Consider the following 12,969-nt stretch of genomic DNA (forward strand, 5'->3'; position numbering starts at 1 on the left):
ATAACTGTCATTTTGAAGTGGTAGTTATACTGTCATTATGAGTAAAGAAACTAACGTCTGTCCTTACAAACCTTACAAAATGTTTTTTTTCCAGTTAAACTCACAAAGATACATTTCCCCAGGTATTATTAGCCATTTAACATGTTTTGTTTAGGAGTAATGTTTAAATAAGTGTCATATTGAGTGTGGCAGTTATACTGTCATTATGAGTAAAACCTATTTTTTGTATTTGTAAACCTTACCAAAATACCTGATTCTTGTAAAACCCACATCGATACAATATTACAGGAATTATTAGACATAAAGTATGTATGGTTTTGGAGTTATGTTTATATAACTTTCATATTTAGTATGACAGTTATACCATCATATTAAGTAAATAAAATTAATCTGTGTCTTTACAAACCTTACAAAATATTGTTTGCCTGTAAAATTCACAAATATACATTTCTCTAGTCATTTTTAGTCATTTTGCATTTGTGTTTTAGTAGTTATGTTTAAATAACTGTCATATTGAGTGTGGCAGTTATTCTGTCACTATGAGTGATTTGTAAACCTTACCAAAATACCTGATTCTGATAAAACTTACATATAATAAATATTATAGACATTTTTAGACGGATTGCATGTTTGGTTTTGGAGTTATGTTTATAAAACTTTCATATATAGTATGACAGCTATACTGTAAAATTAAGTTAAAAAAAACTAGCGTGTGTCTTTTCAAACCTTACAAAATATTTGTTCCAGTAAAATTCACAAAGATTCATTCCTCCAGGCATTATTAGCCATTTTGTCAGATTGATTGTGACAGTATACTCTCATTATGAGTAAAACTAATATTTTGTATTTGTAAACCTACAAAAACAACTAATTCTAGTAAAACTCACGTACATAAAAAATTATAGGAATTTTTAGACATAATGCATGTTTGGTTTTGGAGTTATGTTTAAATAAATGTCATATTGAATGTGGCAGTATACTGTCATTATGACAGTATACTGTTGACAAAGTTGTATTTGTCACCTTTACCAAAATACCTGATTCTGGTAAAACTAAAAAAGATACAATATTACAGGCATTTTTAGACAAAATGCATTTTGGTTTTGGAGTTATGTTTATATAACTTTCATATTTAGTATGACAGACAGTTCATCATATTAAAAAAATAATAATAATTTGTGTCTTTATAAACCTTACACATTATTTTTTTCCAGTAAAACTCACAAAGATACATTTCTCCAGGCATTATTAGTCATTTATCATGTTTGGTTTAGGAGTCATGTCATACCTGCCATATCAAATGTTGCAGTTATACTGTCATTATGAGTAAAACCCAAGTTTTGTATTTATAAACCTTACCAAAAAACCTGATTCTGGCAAAACTCACATAGATTCAATATAACAGGCAGTTTAAGACGGACTGCAAGTTTGGTTTAGGAGTTTGGTTTTGGAATTATGTTTATCTAACTTTCATATTTAGAATGACAGAAATACCATCATATTGAGTAAAAAAAAACAACTAACTTTTGTCTTTACAAACCTTACAAAATACTTTTTTTCTAGTAAAAGTCACAAAGATTCATTTCTCCAGACATTATTAGCCATTTAGCATATTTGGTTTAGGAGTTATGTTTGAATAACTGTTATTTTGAATATGGCAGTTATACTGTCATTATGAGTAAAACCCAATTTTTGTATTTGTAAACCTTACCAAAATAACCGATTCTGGTAAAACTCACATATATTCAATATTACAGGCATTTTTAGACAGATTGCAAGTTTGGTTTTGGTGTTATATCTATTCAACTTTCATATTTAGTATGACAGTTATACTGTCATATTGAGTAAAAAAAAGCTAACTTGTGTCTTTACAAACCTTACAAACTATTCTTTTCCTGTAAAACTTACAAAGATACATTTCTCCAGGCAGTATTTGACATTTTGCTTGCATGGTTTAGGAGTTATGTTTAAATAACAGTCAGAGTGAATGTGACAGTATAATGTCATAGTAGTTTTTTACTCAATATGCCAGTAATGTTCTTAAAATCCTGAGATAATGCGAAAAAAGCAATAAAAATGTTTTTCAACATAATTCCTACACCAAACATGCAACATGTCTAATAATGCCTGAAGACATGTATCTTTGTTAATTTTACTAGAAAATGTATCTTTTGTAAGTTTTGCAACGACGCAAGTTAGTTTTTTTAATTCAATATAACAGTATAACTGTCAAACTAAATGTAAAAGTTATTTAAACATAACTCCAAAACTGAACATGCATTATGTCTAAAAATGCCTAAAATATTGTATCTATGTGAATTTTACAAATACAAAAATTGGGTTTTTCTCATAATGACAGTATACCTGCTATATTCAATTTTACAGTTATTTAAACATAACTTCCTAACCACACATGCAAATAGGTTAATAAAGCCTAAAACAATGCATCCTTGTGAGTTTTACTCGAAACATTTGCTATTTTAAGGCTTGCAAACACAAAAAGTAGTTTTTTACTCATTATGACAGTAATGTTCTACAAATCCTGAGATAATGCGAAATAAGCAATAAAAATGTTTTTCATCATAATTCCTACACCAAACATGCAACATGTCTAATAATGCATGGATACATGTATCTTTGTTAGTTATACTAGAAAAATTATCTTTTGTAAGTTTTACAAAGACTCAAGTTAGTTTTTTTAATTCAATATGACAGTATAACTGTCATACCAAATATGAAAGTTATATAAACATAACTCCAAAACTGAACATGCATTATGTCTAAAAATGCCTAAAATATTGTATCTATGTGAGTTTTACAAGAATCAGTTATTTTGGTAAGGTGTACAATTACATAAATTAGGGGTTTACTCATAATGACAGTTAACTGCTACATTCAATTTGACTGTTATTTAAACATAACTCCCTAACCACACATGCAAAATAGGTTAATAAAGCCTAAAACAATGCATCCTTGTGAGTTTTACTCGAAACATATGCTATTTTAGGCTTGCAAACACAAAAAGTAGTTTTTTACTCATTTTGACAGTAATGTTCTTAAAATCCTGAGATAATGCAAAATAAGCAATAAAAATGTTTTTCAACATAATTCCTACACCAAACATGCAACATGTCTAATAATGCCTGAAGACATGTATCTTTGTTAGTTTTACTAGAAAAATTATCTTTTGTAAGTTTTGCAAAGAGGCAAGTAAGTTTTTTTAATTCAATATGACAGTATATTTGTCATACCAAATATGAAAGTTATATAAACATAACTCCAAAACTGAACATGCATTATGTCTAAAAATGCCTAAAATATTGTATCTATGTGAGTTTTACAAGAATCAGTTATTTTGGTAAGGTGTACAATTACATAAATTAGGGGTTTACTCATAATGACAGTTAACTGCTACATTCAATTTGACTGTTATTTAAACATAACTCCCTAACCACACATGCAAAATAGGTTAATAAAGCCTAAAACAATGCATCCTTGTGAGTTTTTCTCGAAACATATGGTATTTTAGGCTTGCAAACACAAAAAGTAGTTTTTTACTCATTTTGACAGTAATGTTCTTAAAATCCTGAGATAATGCAAAATAAGCAATAAAAATGTTTTTCAACATAATTCCTACACCAAACATGCAACATGTCTAATAATGCCTGAAGACATGTATCTTTGTTAGTTTTACTAGAAAAATTATATTTTGTAAGTTTTGCAAAGAGTCAAATAAGTTTTTTAAATTCAATATAACAGTATAAATGTCATACCAAATATGAAAGTTATATAAACATAACTCCAAAATTGAACATGCATTATGTCTAAAAATGCCTAAAATATTGTATCTATGTGAGTTTTACCAGAATCAGGTAATTTGGTAAGGTTTAAAAATACAAAAATTGTTTTTTTTTCATAATGACAGTATAACTGCTACATTCAATTTGACTGTTATTTAAACATAACTTCCTAATCACACATGCAAATAGAATAATAAAGCCTAAAACAATGCATCCTTGTGAGTTTTACTCGAAACATTTGCTAATTTAAGGCTTGCAAACACAAAAAGTAGTTTTTTACTCATTATGACAGTAATGTTCTTAAAATCCTGAGATAATGAGAAATAAGCAATAAAAATGTTTTTCAACATAATTCCTACACCAAACATGCAACATGTCTAATAATGCCTGAAGACGTGTATCTTTGTTAGTTTTACTAGAAAAAATATCGTTTGTAAGTTTTGCAAAGAGGCAAGTTAGTTTTTTTAATGCAATATGACAGTATAACTGTCATACCAAATATGAAAGTTATATAAACATAACTCTAAACCTAAACATGCATTATGTCTAAAATTGCCTGTAATATTGTATATATGTGAGTTTCACCAGAATCAGGTAATTTGGTAAGGTTTACAAATACAAATTTTTTTTTTTTTCATAATGACAGTATAACTGCTACATTCAATTTGACTGTTATTTAAACATAACTTCCTAATCACACATGCAAATAGGTTAATAAAGCCTAAAACAATGCACCCTTGTGAGTTTTACTCGAAACATATGCTATTTTAAGGCTTGCAAACACAAAAAGTAGTTTTTTACTCATGACAGTATTGTTCTTAAAATCCTGAGATAATGCGAAATAAGCAATAAAAATGTTTTTCAACATAATTCCTACACCAAACATGCAACATGTCTGATAATGCGTGAAGATATGTAACTTTGTTAGTTTTACTAGAAAAATTATATTTTGTAAGTTTTGCAAAGAGGCAAGTTAGTTTTTTTAATTCAATATGACAGTATAACTGTCATACCAAATATGAAATATATATAAACATAACTCCAAAATTGAACATGCATTATGTCTAAAAATGCCTAAAATATTGTATCTATGTGAGTTTTACCAGAATCAGGTAAGTTGGTAAGGTTTACAAATACAAAAATTGTTTTTTTTTCATTATGACAGTATAACTGCTACATTCAATTTGACTGTTATTTAAACATAACTTCCTAATCACACATGCAAATAGGTTAATAAAGCCTAAAACAATGCATCCTTGTGAGTTTTACTCGAAACATTTGCTATTTTAAGGCTTGCAAACACAAAAAGTTGTTTTTTACTCATTATGACAGTAAAGTTCTTAAAATCCTGAGATAATGAGAAATAAGCAATAAAAATGTTTTTCAACATAATTCCTACACCAAACATGCAACATGTCTAATAATGCCTGAAGACATGTATCTTTGTCAGTTTTACTAGAAAAAATATATTTTGTAAGTTTTGCAATGAGGCAAGTTAGTTTTTTTAATGCAATATGACAGTATAACTGTCATACCAAATATGAAAGTTATATAAACATAACTCCAAAACTAAACATGCATTATGTCTAAAAATGCCTAAAATATTGTATCTCTGAGAGTTTTAAAAGAATCAGTTAATTTGGTAAGGTGTACAATTACATAAATTAGGGGTTTACTCATAATGACAGTTAACTGCTACATTCAATTTGACTGTTATTTAAGCTTAACTCCCTAACCACACATGCAAATAGGTTAAAAAAGCCTGAAACAATGCATCCTTGTGAGTTTTACTCGAAACATATGCTATTTTAAGGCTTGCAAACACAAAAAGTAGTTTTTTACTCATTATGACAGTAATAAATGGCTTATTATGCCTGGAGAAATGTATCTTTGTGAGTTTTACTGGGAAAATATTTTTTTGTAAGGTTTGTGAAGACACGTTATTTTTTTTTTACTCAATATGATAGTATAACTGTCATACTAAATATAAAAGTTGTATAAACATAACTCCAAAACCAAACATGCATTATGTCTAAAAATGCCTGCAATATTGTATCTATGTGATTTTTACCAGAATCAGGTATTTTTGGTAAGGTTTACAAATACAACAATTAGGTTTTACTCATAATGACAGTATAACTGCCATATTCAAAATAACAGTTATTTAAACATAACTCCTAAACCAAACATGCTAAATGGCTAATAATGCCTGGAGAAATGTATCTTTGCGAGTTTTACTAGAAACAAATATTTTTAAGGTTTGTAAAGAAATGTTTTTTTTTTTTTTTACTCAATACGATGGTATAACTGTCTCTCTGAGCTGCCACCTTAACGTGGTAGAGGAGTTTGCGTGTCCCAATGATCCTAGGAGCTATGTTGTCCCTGGTAGGGTCTCCCAAGACAAACTGGTCCTATGAGGGATCAGACAAAGAGCAGCTCGAAGACCTCCATGAATAATAAAAAACAAGGACCCAGATTTCCCTCGCCCGGACGCGGGTCACCGGGACCCCCTCTGGAGCCAGGCCCGGAGGTGGGGCACGATGGCGAGCGCCTGACATGGGGCCCGGCCGGGCACAGCCCGAAGAGGCAACGTGGGTCCCCCCTCCAATGGGCTCACCATCCATAGCAGGGGTCATAGAGGTCGGGTGCGATGTGAGCTGGGCGGCAGCCGAAGGCAGGGCACTTGGCGGTCCGATCCTCGGCTACAGAAGCTAGCTCTTGGGACGTGGAACGTCACCTCGCTGGGGGGGAAGGAGCCTGAGCTAGTGCGCGAAGTGGAGAAGTTCCGGTTAGATATAGTCGGACTCACTTCGACGCACAGCAAGAGCTCTGGAACCAGTTCTCTCGAGAGGGGCTGGACTCTCTTCCACTCTGGTGTTGCCGGCAGTGAAAGGCGACGGGCTGGGGTGGCAATTCTTGTTTCCCCCCGGCTCAGAGCCTGTACGTTGGAGTTCAACCCGGTGGACGAGAGGGTAGCTTCCCTCCGCCTTCGGGTGGGGGAACGGGTCCTGACTGTGGTTTGCGCTTACGCGCCAAACCGCAGCTCAGAGTACCCACCCTTTTTGGATTCACTCGAGGGAGTACTTGAGAGTGCTCCCCCGGGTGATTCCCTCATGCTACTGGGGGACTTCAATGCTCATGTTGGCAACGACAGTGAAACCTGGAGAGGCGTGATTGGGAAGAATGGCTGCCCGGATCTGAACCCGAGCGGTGTTTTGTTATTGGACTTTTGTGCCCGTCACAGATTGTCCATAACGAACACCATATTCAAACATAAGGGTGTCCATATGTGCACTTGGCACCAGGACACCCTAGGCTGCAGTTCCATGATCGACTTTGTAGTTGTGTCATCGGATTTGCGGCCTCATGTTTTGGACACTCGGGTGAAGAGAGGGGCGGAGCTTTCTACCGATCACCACCTGTTGGTGAGTTGGCTGCGATGGTGGGGGAGGATGCCGGACAGACCTGGCAGGCCCAAACGCATTGTGAGGGTTTGCTGGGAACGTCTGGCAGAGTCTCCTGTCAGAGAGAGTTTCAATTCCCACCTCCGGAAGAACTTTGAACATGTCACGAGGGAGGTGCTGGACATTGAGTCCGAATGGACCATGTTCCGCGCCTCTATTGTCGAGGCGGCTGATTGGAGCTGTGGCCGCAAGGTAGTTGGTGCTTGTCGTGGCGGTAATCCTAGAACCCGTTGGTGGACACCGGCGGTGAGGGATGCCGTCAAGGTGAAGAAGGAGTCCTATCGGGTTCTTTTGGCTCATAGGACTCCTGAGGCAGCGGACAGGTACCGACAGGCCAAGCGGTGTGCGGCTTCAGCGGTCGCAGAGGCAAAAACTCGGACATGGGAGGAGTTCGGGGAAGCCCTGGGAAATGACTTCCGGACGGCTTCGAAGCAATTCTGGACCACCATCCGCCGCCTCAGGAAGGGGAAGCAGTGCACTATCAACACCGTGTATGGCGAGGATGGTGTTCTGCTGACCTCGACTGCGGACTGTGGATCGGTGGAGGGAATACTTCGAAGACCTCCTCAATCCCACCACACGTCTTCTTATGAGGAAGCAGTGCCTGGGGAGTCTGTGGTGGGCTCTCCTATTTCTGGGGCTGAGGTTGCTGAGGTAGTTAAAAAGCTCCTCGGTGGCAAGGCCCCAGGGCTAGATGAGATCCGCCCGGAGTTCCTTAAGGCTCTGGATGCTGTGGGGCTGTCTTGGTTGACAAGACTCTGCAACATCGCGTGGACATCGGGGGCAGTACCTCTGGATTGGCAGACCGGGGTGGTGGTTCCTCTCTTTAAGAAGGGGAACCGGAGGGTGTGCTCTAACTATCGTGGGATCACACTCCTCAGCCTTCCCGGTAAGGACTATTCAGGTGTAGTGGAGAGGAGGCTACGCCGGATAGTCGAACCTCGGATTCAGGAGGAACAGTGTCTTTACAAACCTTACAATTTTTTATTATTTTTTCCAGGAAAACTCACAAAGATACATTGCTCCAGGCATTATTAGCCATTTTGCATTTGTGGTTTAGGAATTATGTTTAAATACATGTCATGTTCAATGTGGCAGTTATATTGTCATTATGAGTGAAACCAATTTTTTGTATTTGTAAACCTTACCAAAATACCGGATTCTGGTAAAACTCACATAGATACAATATTACAGGAATTTCTAGACATAAAACATGTTTGGTTTTGGAGTTGTGTTTATATAACTTTCATATTTAGTATGACAGTTATACCATTATATTGAGTAAAAAAAATAACTTGTTTCTTTATAAACATTACATTTTTTTTTTTCTAGTAAAACTCACAGATACATTTCTCCAGGTATAATTAGCCATTTATCATGTTTGGTTTAGGAGTTATGTTTAAATAACTGTCATATTGAGTGTGGCAGTTATACTGTCATTATGAGTAAAACCTAGATTTTGTATTTGTAAACCTTACCAAAATACCTAATTCTGGTAAAAATCACATAGATACAATATTACAGGCATTTTTAGACATAATGCATGTTTGGTTTTGGAGTTATGTTTATACAACTTTCATATTTAGTATGACAGTTATACCATTATATTGAGTAAAAAAAAAAAATTGTGTCTTTATAAACCTTTTTTTTTTCCAGTAAAACTCACAAAGATACATTTATCCAGGTATAATTAGCCATTTATCATGTTTGGTTTAGGAATTTTGTTTAAATAACTGTCATATTGAGTGTGGCAGTTATACTGTCATTATGAGTAAAACCTATTTTTTTGTACCACATCGATACAATATTACAGGAATTTTTAGACATAAAGCATGTTTGGTTTTGGAGTTATGTTTATATAACTTTCATATTTAGTATGAAAGTTATACCATCAAATTGAGTAAAAAAACAAACAAAATATTGTTTTCCAGTAAAATTCACAAATATACCTTTCTCTAGGCATTATTAGTCATTTTGCATTTGTGTTTTAGGAGTTATGTTTAAATAACTGTCATATTGAGTGTGGCAGTTATACTGTCACTATGAGTAAAACCTAATTTTTGTTTTTGTAAACCTTACCAAAATACCTGATTCTGATAAAACTCACATATTGCATATTTGGTTTTGGAGTTGTGTTTATATAACTTTCATTAATAGTGTGACAGCTATACTGTAATATTGTGTAAAAAAAAAACTAACTTGTGTCTTTACAAACCTTACAAAATATTTTTTCCAGTTAAACTCACAAAGATACATTCCTCAAGGCATTATTAGCCATATTATCAGATTGATTGTGACAGTATACGTATTTATGAGTTAAACTAATATTTTGTATGAGTAAAACCTAATTTTTGTATTTTTCAACATTACCAAAATACCTGATTCTTGTAAAACTCACATAGATACAATATTACAGGCATTTTTAGACATAATGCATGTTTGGTTTTGGAGTTATGTTCATACAACTTTCATATTTAGTATGACAGTTATACCATTATATTGAGTAAAAAAAAAAAATTGTGTCTTTATAAACCTTTTTTTTTTTTCCAGTAAAACTCACAAAGATACATTTAATCAGGTATAATTAGCCATTTATCATGTTTGGTTTAGGAATTTTGTTTAAATAACTGTCATATTGAGTGTGGCAGTTATACTGTCATTATGAGTAAAACCTATTTTTTTGTACCACATCGATACAATATTACAGGAATTTTTAGACATAAAGCATGTTTGGTTTTGGAGTTATGTTTATATAACTTTCATATTTAGTATGAAAGTTATACCATCAAATTGAGTAAAAAAACAAACAAAATATTGTTTTCCAGTAAAATTCACAAATATACCTTTCTCTAGGCATTATTAGTCATTTTGCATTTGTGTTTTAGGAGTTATGTTTAAATAACTGTCATATTGAGTGTGGCAGTTATACTGTCACTATGAGTAAAACCTAATTTTTGTTTTTGTAAACCTTACCAAAATACCTGATTCTGATAAAACTCACATATTGCATATTTGGTTTTGGAGTTGTGTTTATATAACTTTCATTAATAGTGTGACAGCTATACTGTAATATTGTGTAAAAAAAAAACTAACTTGTGTCTTTGCAAACCTTACAAAATATTTTTTCCAGTTAAACTCACAAAGATACATTCCTCAAGGCATTATTAGCCATATTATCAGATTGATTGTGACAGTATACGTATTTATGAGTTAAACTAATATTTTGTATGAGTAAAACCTAATTTTTGTATTTTTCAACATTACCAAAATACCTGATTCTTGTAAAACTCACATAGATACAATATTACAGGCATTTTTAGACATAATGCATGTTTGGTTTTGGAGTTATGTTTATATAACTTTTACATTTATTATGACAGTTATACAAACATATTGAATAAAAAAAACTAACTTGTGTCTTTACAAACCTTACAAAATAATTTTATTTTCCAGTTAAACTCACAAAGATACCTTTCTCCAGGCAGTATTAGCCATTTAGCATGTTTAAATTAGGAGTTATGTTTAAATAACTGTAATTTTGAATGTGGCAGTTATACTGTCATTATGAGTAAAACCTACTTTTTGTATTTGTAAACCTTACCAAAATACCTGATTCTGGTCAAACTCACATAGATTTAATACTACAGGCATTTTTAGACATAATGCATGTTTGGTTTTGGCGTTATGTTTATATAACTGTCATTTTGAATCTGGTAGTTATACTGTCATTATGAGTAAAAAAACTAACTTCTGTCTTTACAAACCTTACAAAATATTTTTTTTTTTCCAGTTAAACTCACAAAGATACATTTACCCAGGCATTATTAGCCATTTAACATGTTTGGTTTCGGAGTTATGTTTAAATAACTGTCAAATTGAGTGTGGCAGTTATACTGTCATTATGAGTAAAACCTATTTTTTGTATTTGTAAACCTTACCAAAATACCTGATTCTGGTAAAACCCACATCGATACAATATCACAGGAATTTTTAGACACAAAGTATGTTTGGTTTTGGAGTTATGTTTATATAACTTTCATATTTAGTATGACAGTTATACCATCATATTGAGTAATAAAACACTAATTTGTATCTTTACAAACCTTACAAAATATTGTTTTCCAGTAAAATTCACAAATATACATTTCTCTAGGCATTATTAGTCATTTTGCATTTGTGTTTTAAAGTTAAAGTTAAAGTTAAAGTCCCAATGATTGTCACACACACACTAGGTGTGGTGAAATTTGTCCTCTGCATTTGACCCATCCCCTTGATCACCCCCTGGGAGGTGAGGGGAGCAGCGGTGCTGCGCCCGGGAATCATTTTTGGTGATTTAACCCCCAATTCCAACTCTTGATGCTGAGTGCCAAGCAGGGACGTAATGGGTCCCATTTTTTATAGTCTTGGTATGACTCGGCCGGGGTTTGAACTCACAACCTACCGATCTCAGGGCGGACACTCTAACCACTAGATAGGAGTTATGTTTAAATAACTGTCATATTGAGGGTGACAGTTATACTGTCACTATGAGTAAAACCTAATTTTTTGATTTGTAAACTTTACCAAATACACTGTTAAATAAACATAACTCCAAAACCAAACTTGCAATATGTCTAAAAATACCTGTAATATTGTATCTATGTGAGTTTTACCAGAATCAGGTAATTCGGTAAGGTTTACATATACACAAATTTGGTTTTACTCATAATGACAGTATAACTGCCACATTTAATATGACAGTTATGTAAACATAACTCCTATACCACACATGCAAAATGGTTAAAAATGCTTGGAGAAATGTATCTTTGTGAGTTTTACTGGAAAAAACGAATTTGTAAGGTTTATAAAGATACAAGTTAAATGTTTTACTCAATATGATGATATAACTGTCATACTAAATATGAAAGTTATATTAACATAACTCCAAAACCAATGTTCGTTTTACGAGAATCACGTATTTTGGAAAGGTTTACAAAAACAAAAAATAGGTTTTACTCATAATGACAGTATAACTGCCACATTCAATATGACAGTTATGTAAACATAACTCCTAAACCACACATGCAAAATGGTTAATAATGCCTGGAGAAATGTATCTTTTTAAGTTTTACATGGAAAAAAAACAATTTTGTAAGGTTTGTAAAGACTGCGATGAGGTGTCGACTTGTCCAGGGTGTACCCCGCCTTCCGCCCGATTGTACCTGAGATAGGCTCCAGCGCGCCCCCCGCGACCCCAAAGGGAATAAGCGGTACAAAATGGATGGATGAATGGGTTTGTAAAGACACAAGTTATTTTTTTCTTACTCAATATGACAGTAAAACTGTCATACTAAATGTAAAAAAATTATAAACATAACTCCAAAACCAAACATGCATTATGTCTAAAAATGCCTGTAATATTGTATTCATGTGAGTTTAACTAGAATCAGTTGTTTTTGTAAGGTTTGCAAATACAAAATATTGGCTTTACTCACTATGACAGTACACTGTCACATTCAATCTGATAGTTATTTAAACATAACTCCTAAACCACACATACAAAATGACTAATAACGCCTGGAGAAAAGTTTATTTGTGAGTTTTAAACTGTCAGATTGAATGTGACAGTATACTGTCATAGTGAGTAAAACCAATATTTTGTATTTGCAAAACTTACAAAAACAACTGATTCTAGTTACCGTATTTTCCGCACTATAAGGCGCACC

This window comes from Nerophis lumbriciformis, linkage group LG23 (assembly GCF_033978685.3).
Source record: "Nerophis lumbriciformis linkage group LG23, RoL_Nlum_v2.1, whole genome shotgun sequence".
Taxonomy (NCBI): domain Eukaryota; kingdom Metazoa; phylum Chordata; class Actinopteri; order Syngnathiformes; family Syngnathidae; genus Nerophis; species Nerophis lumbriciformis.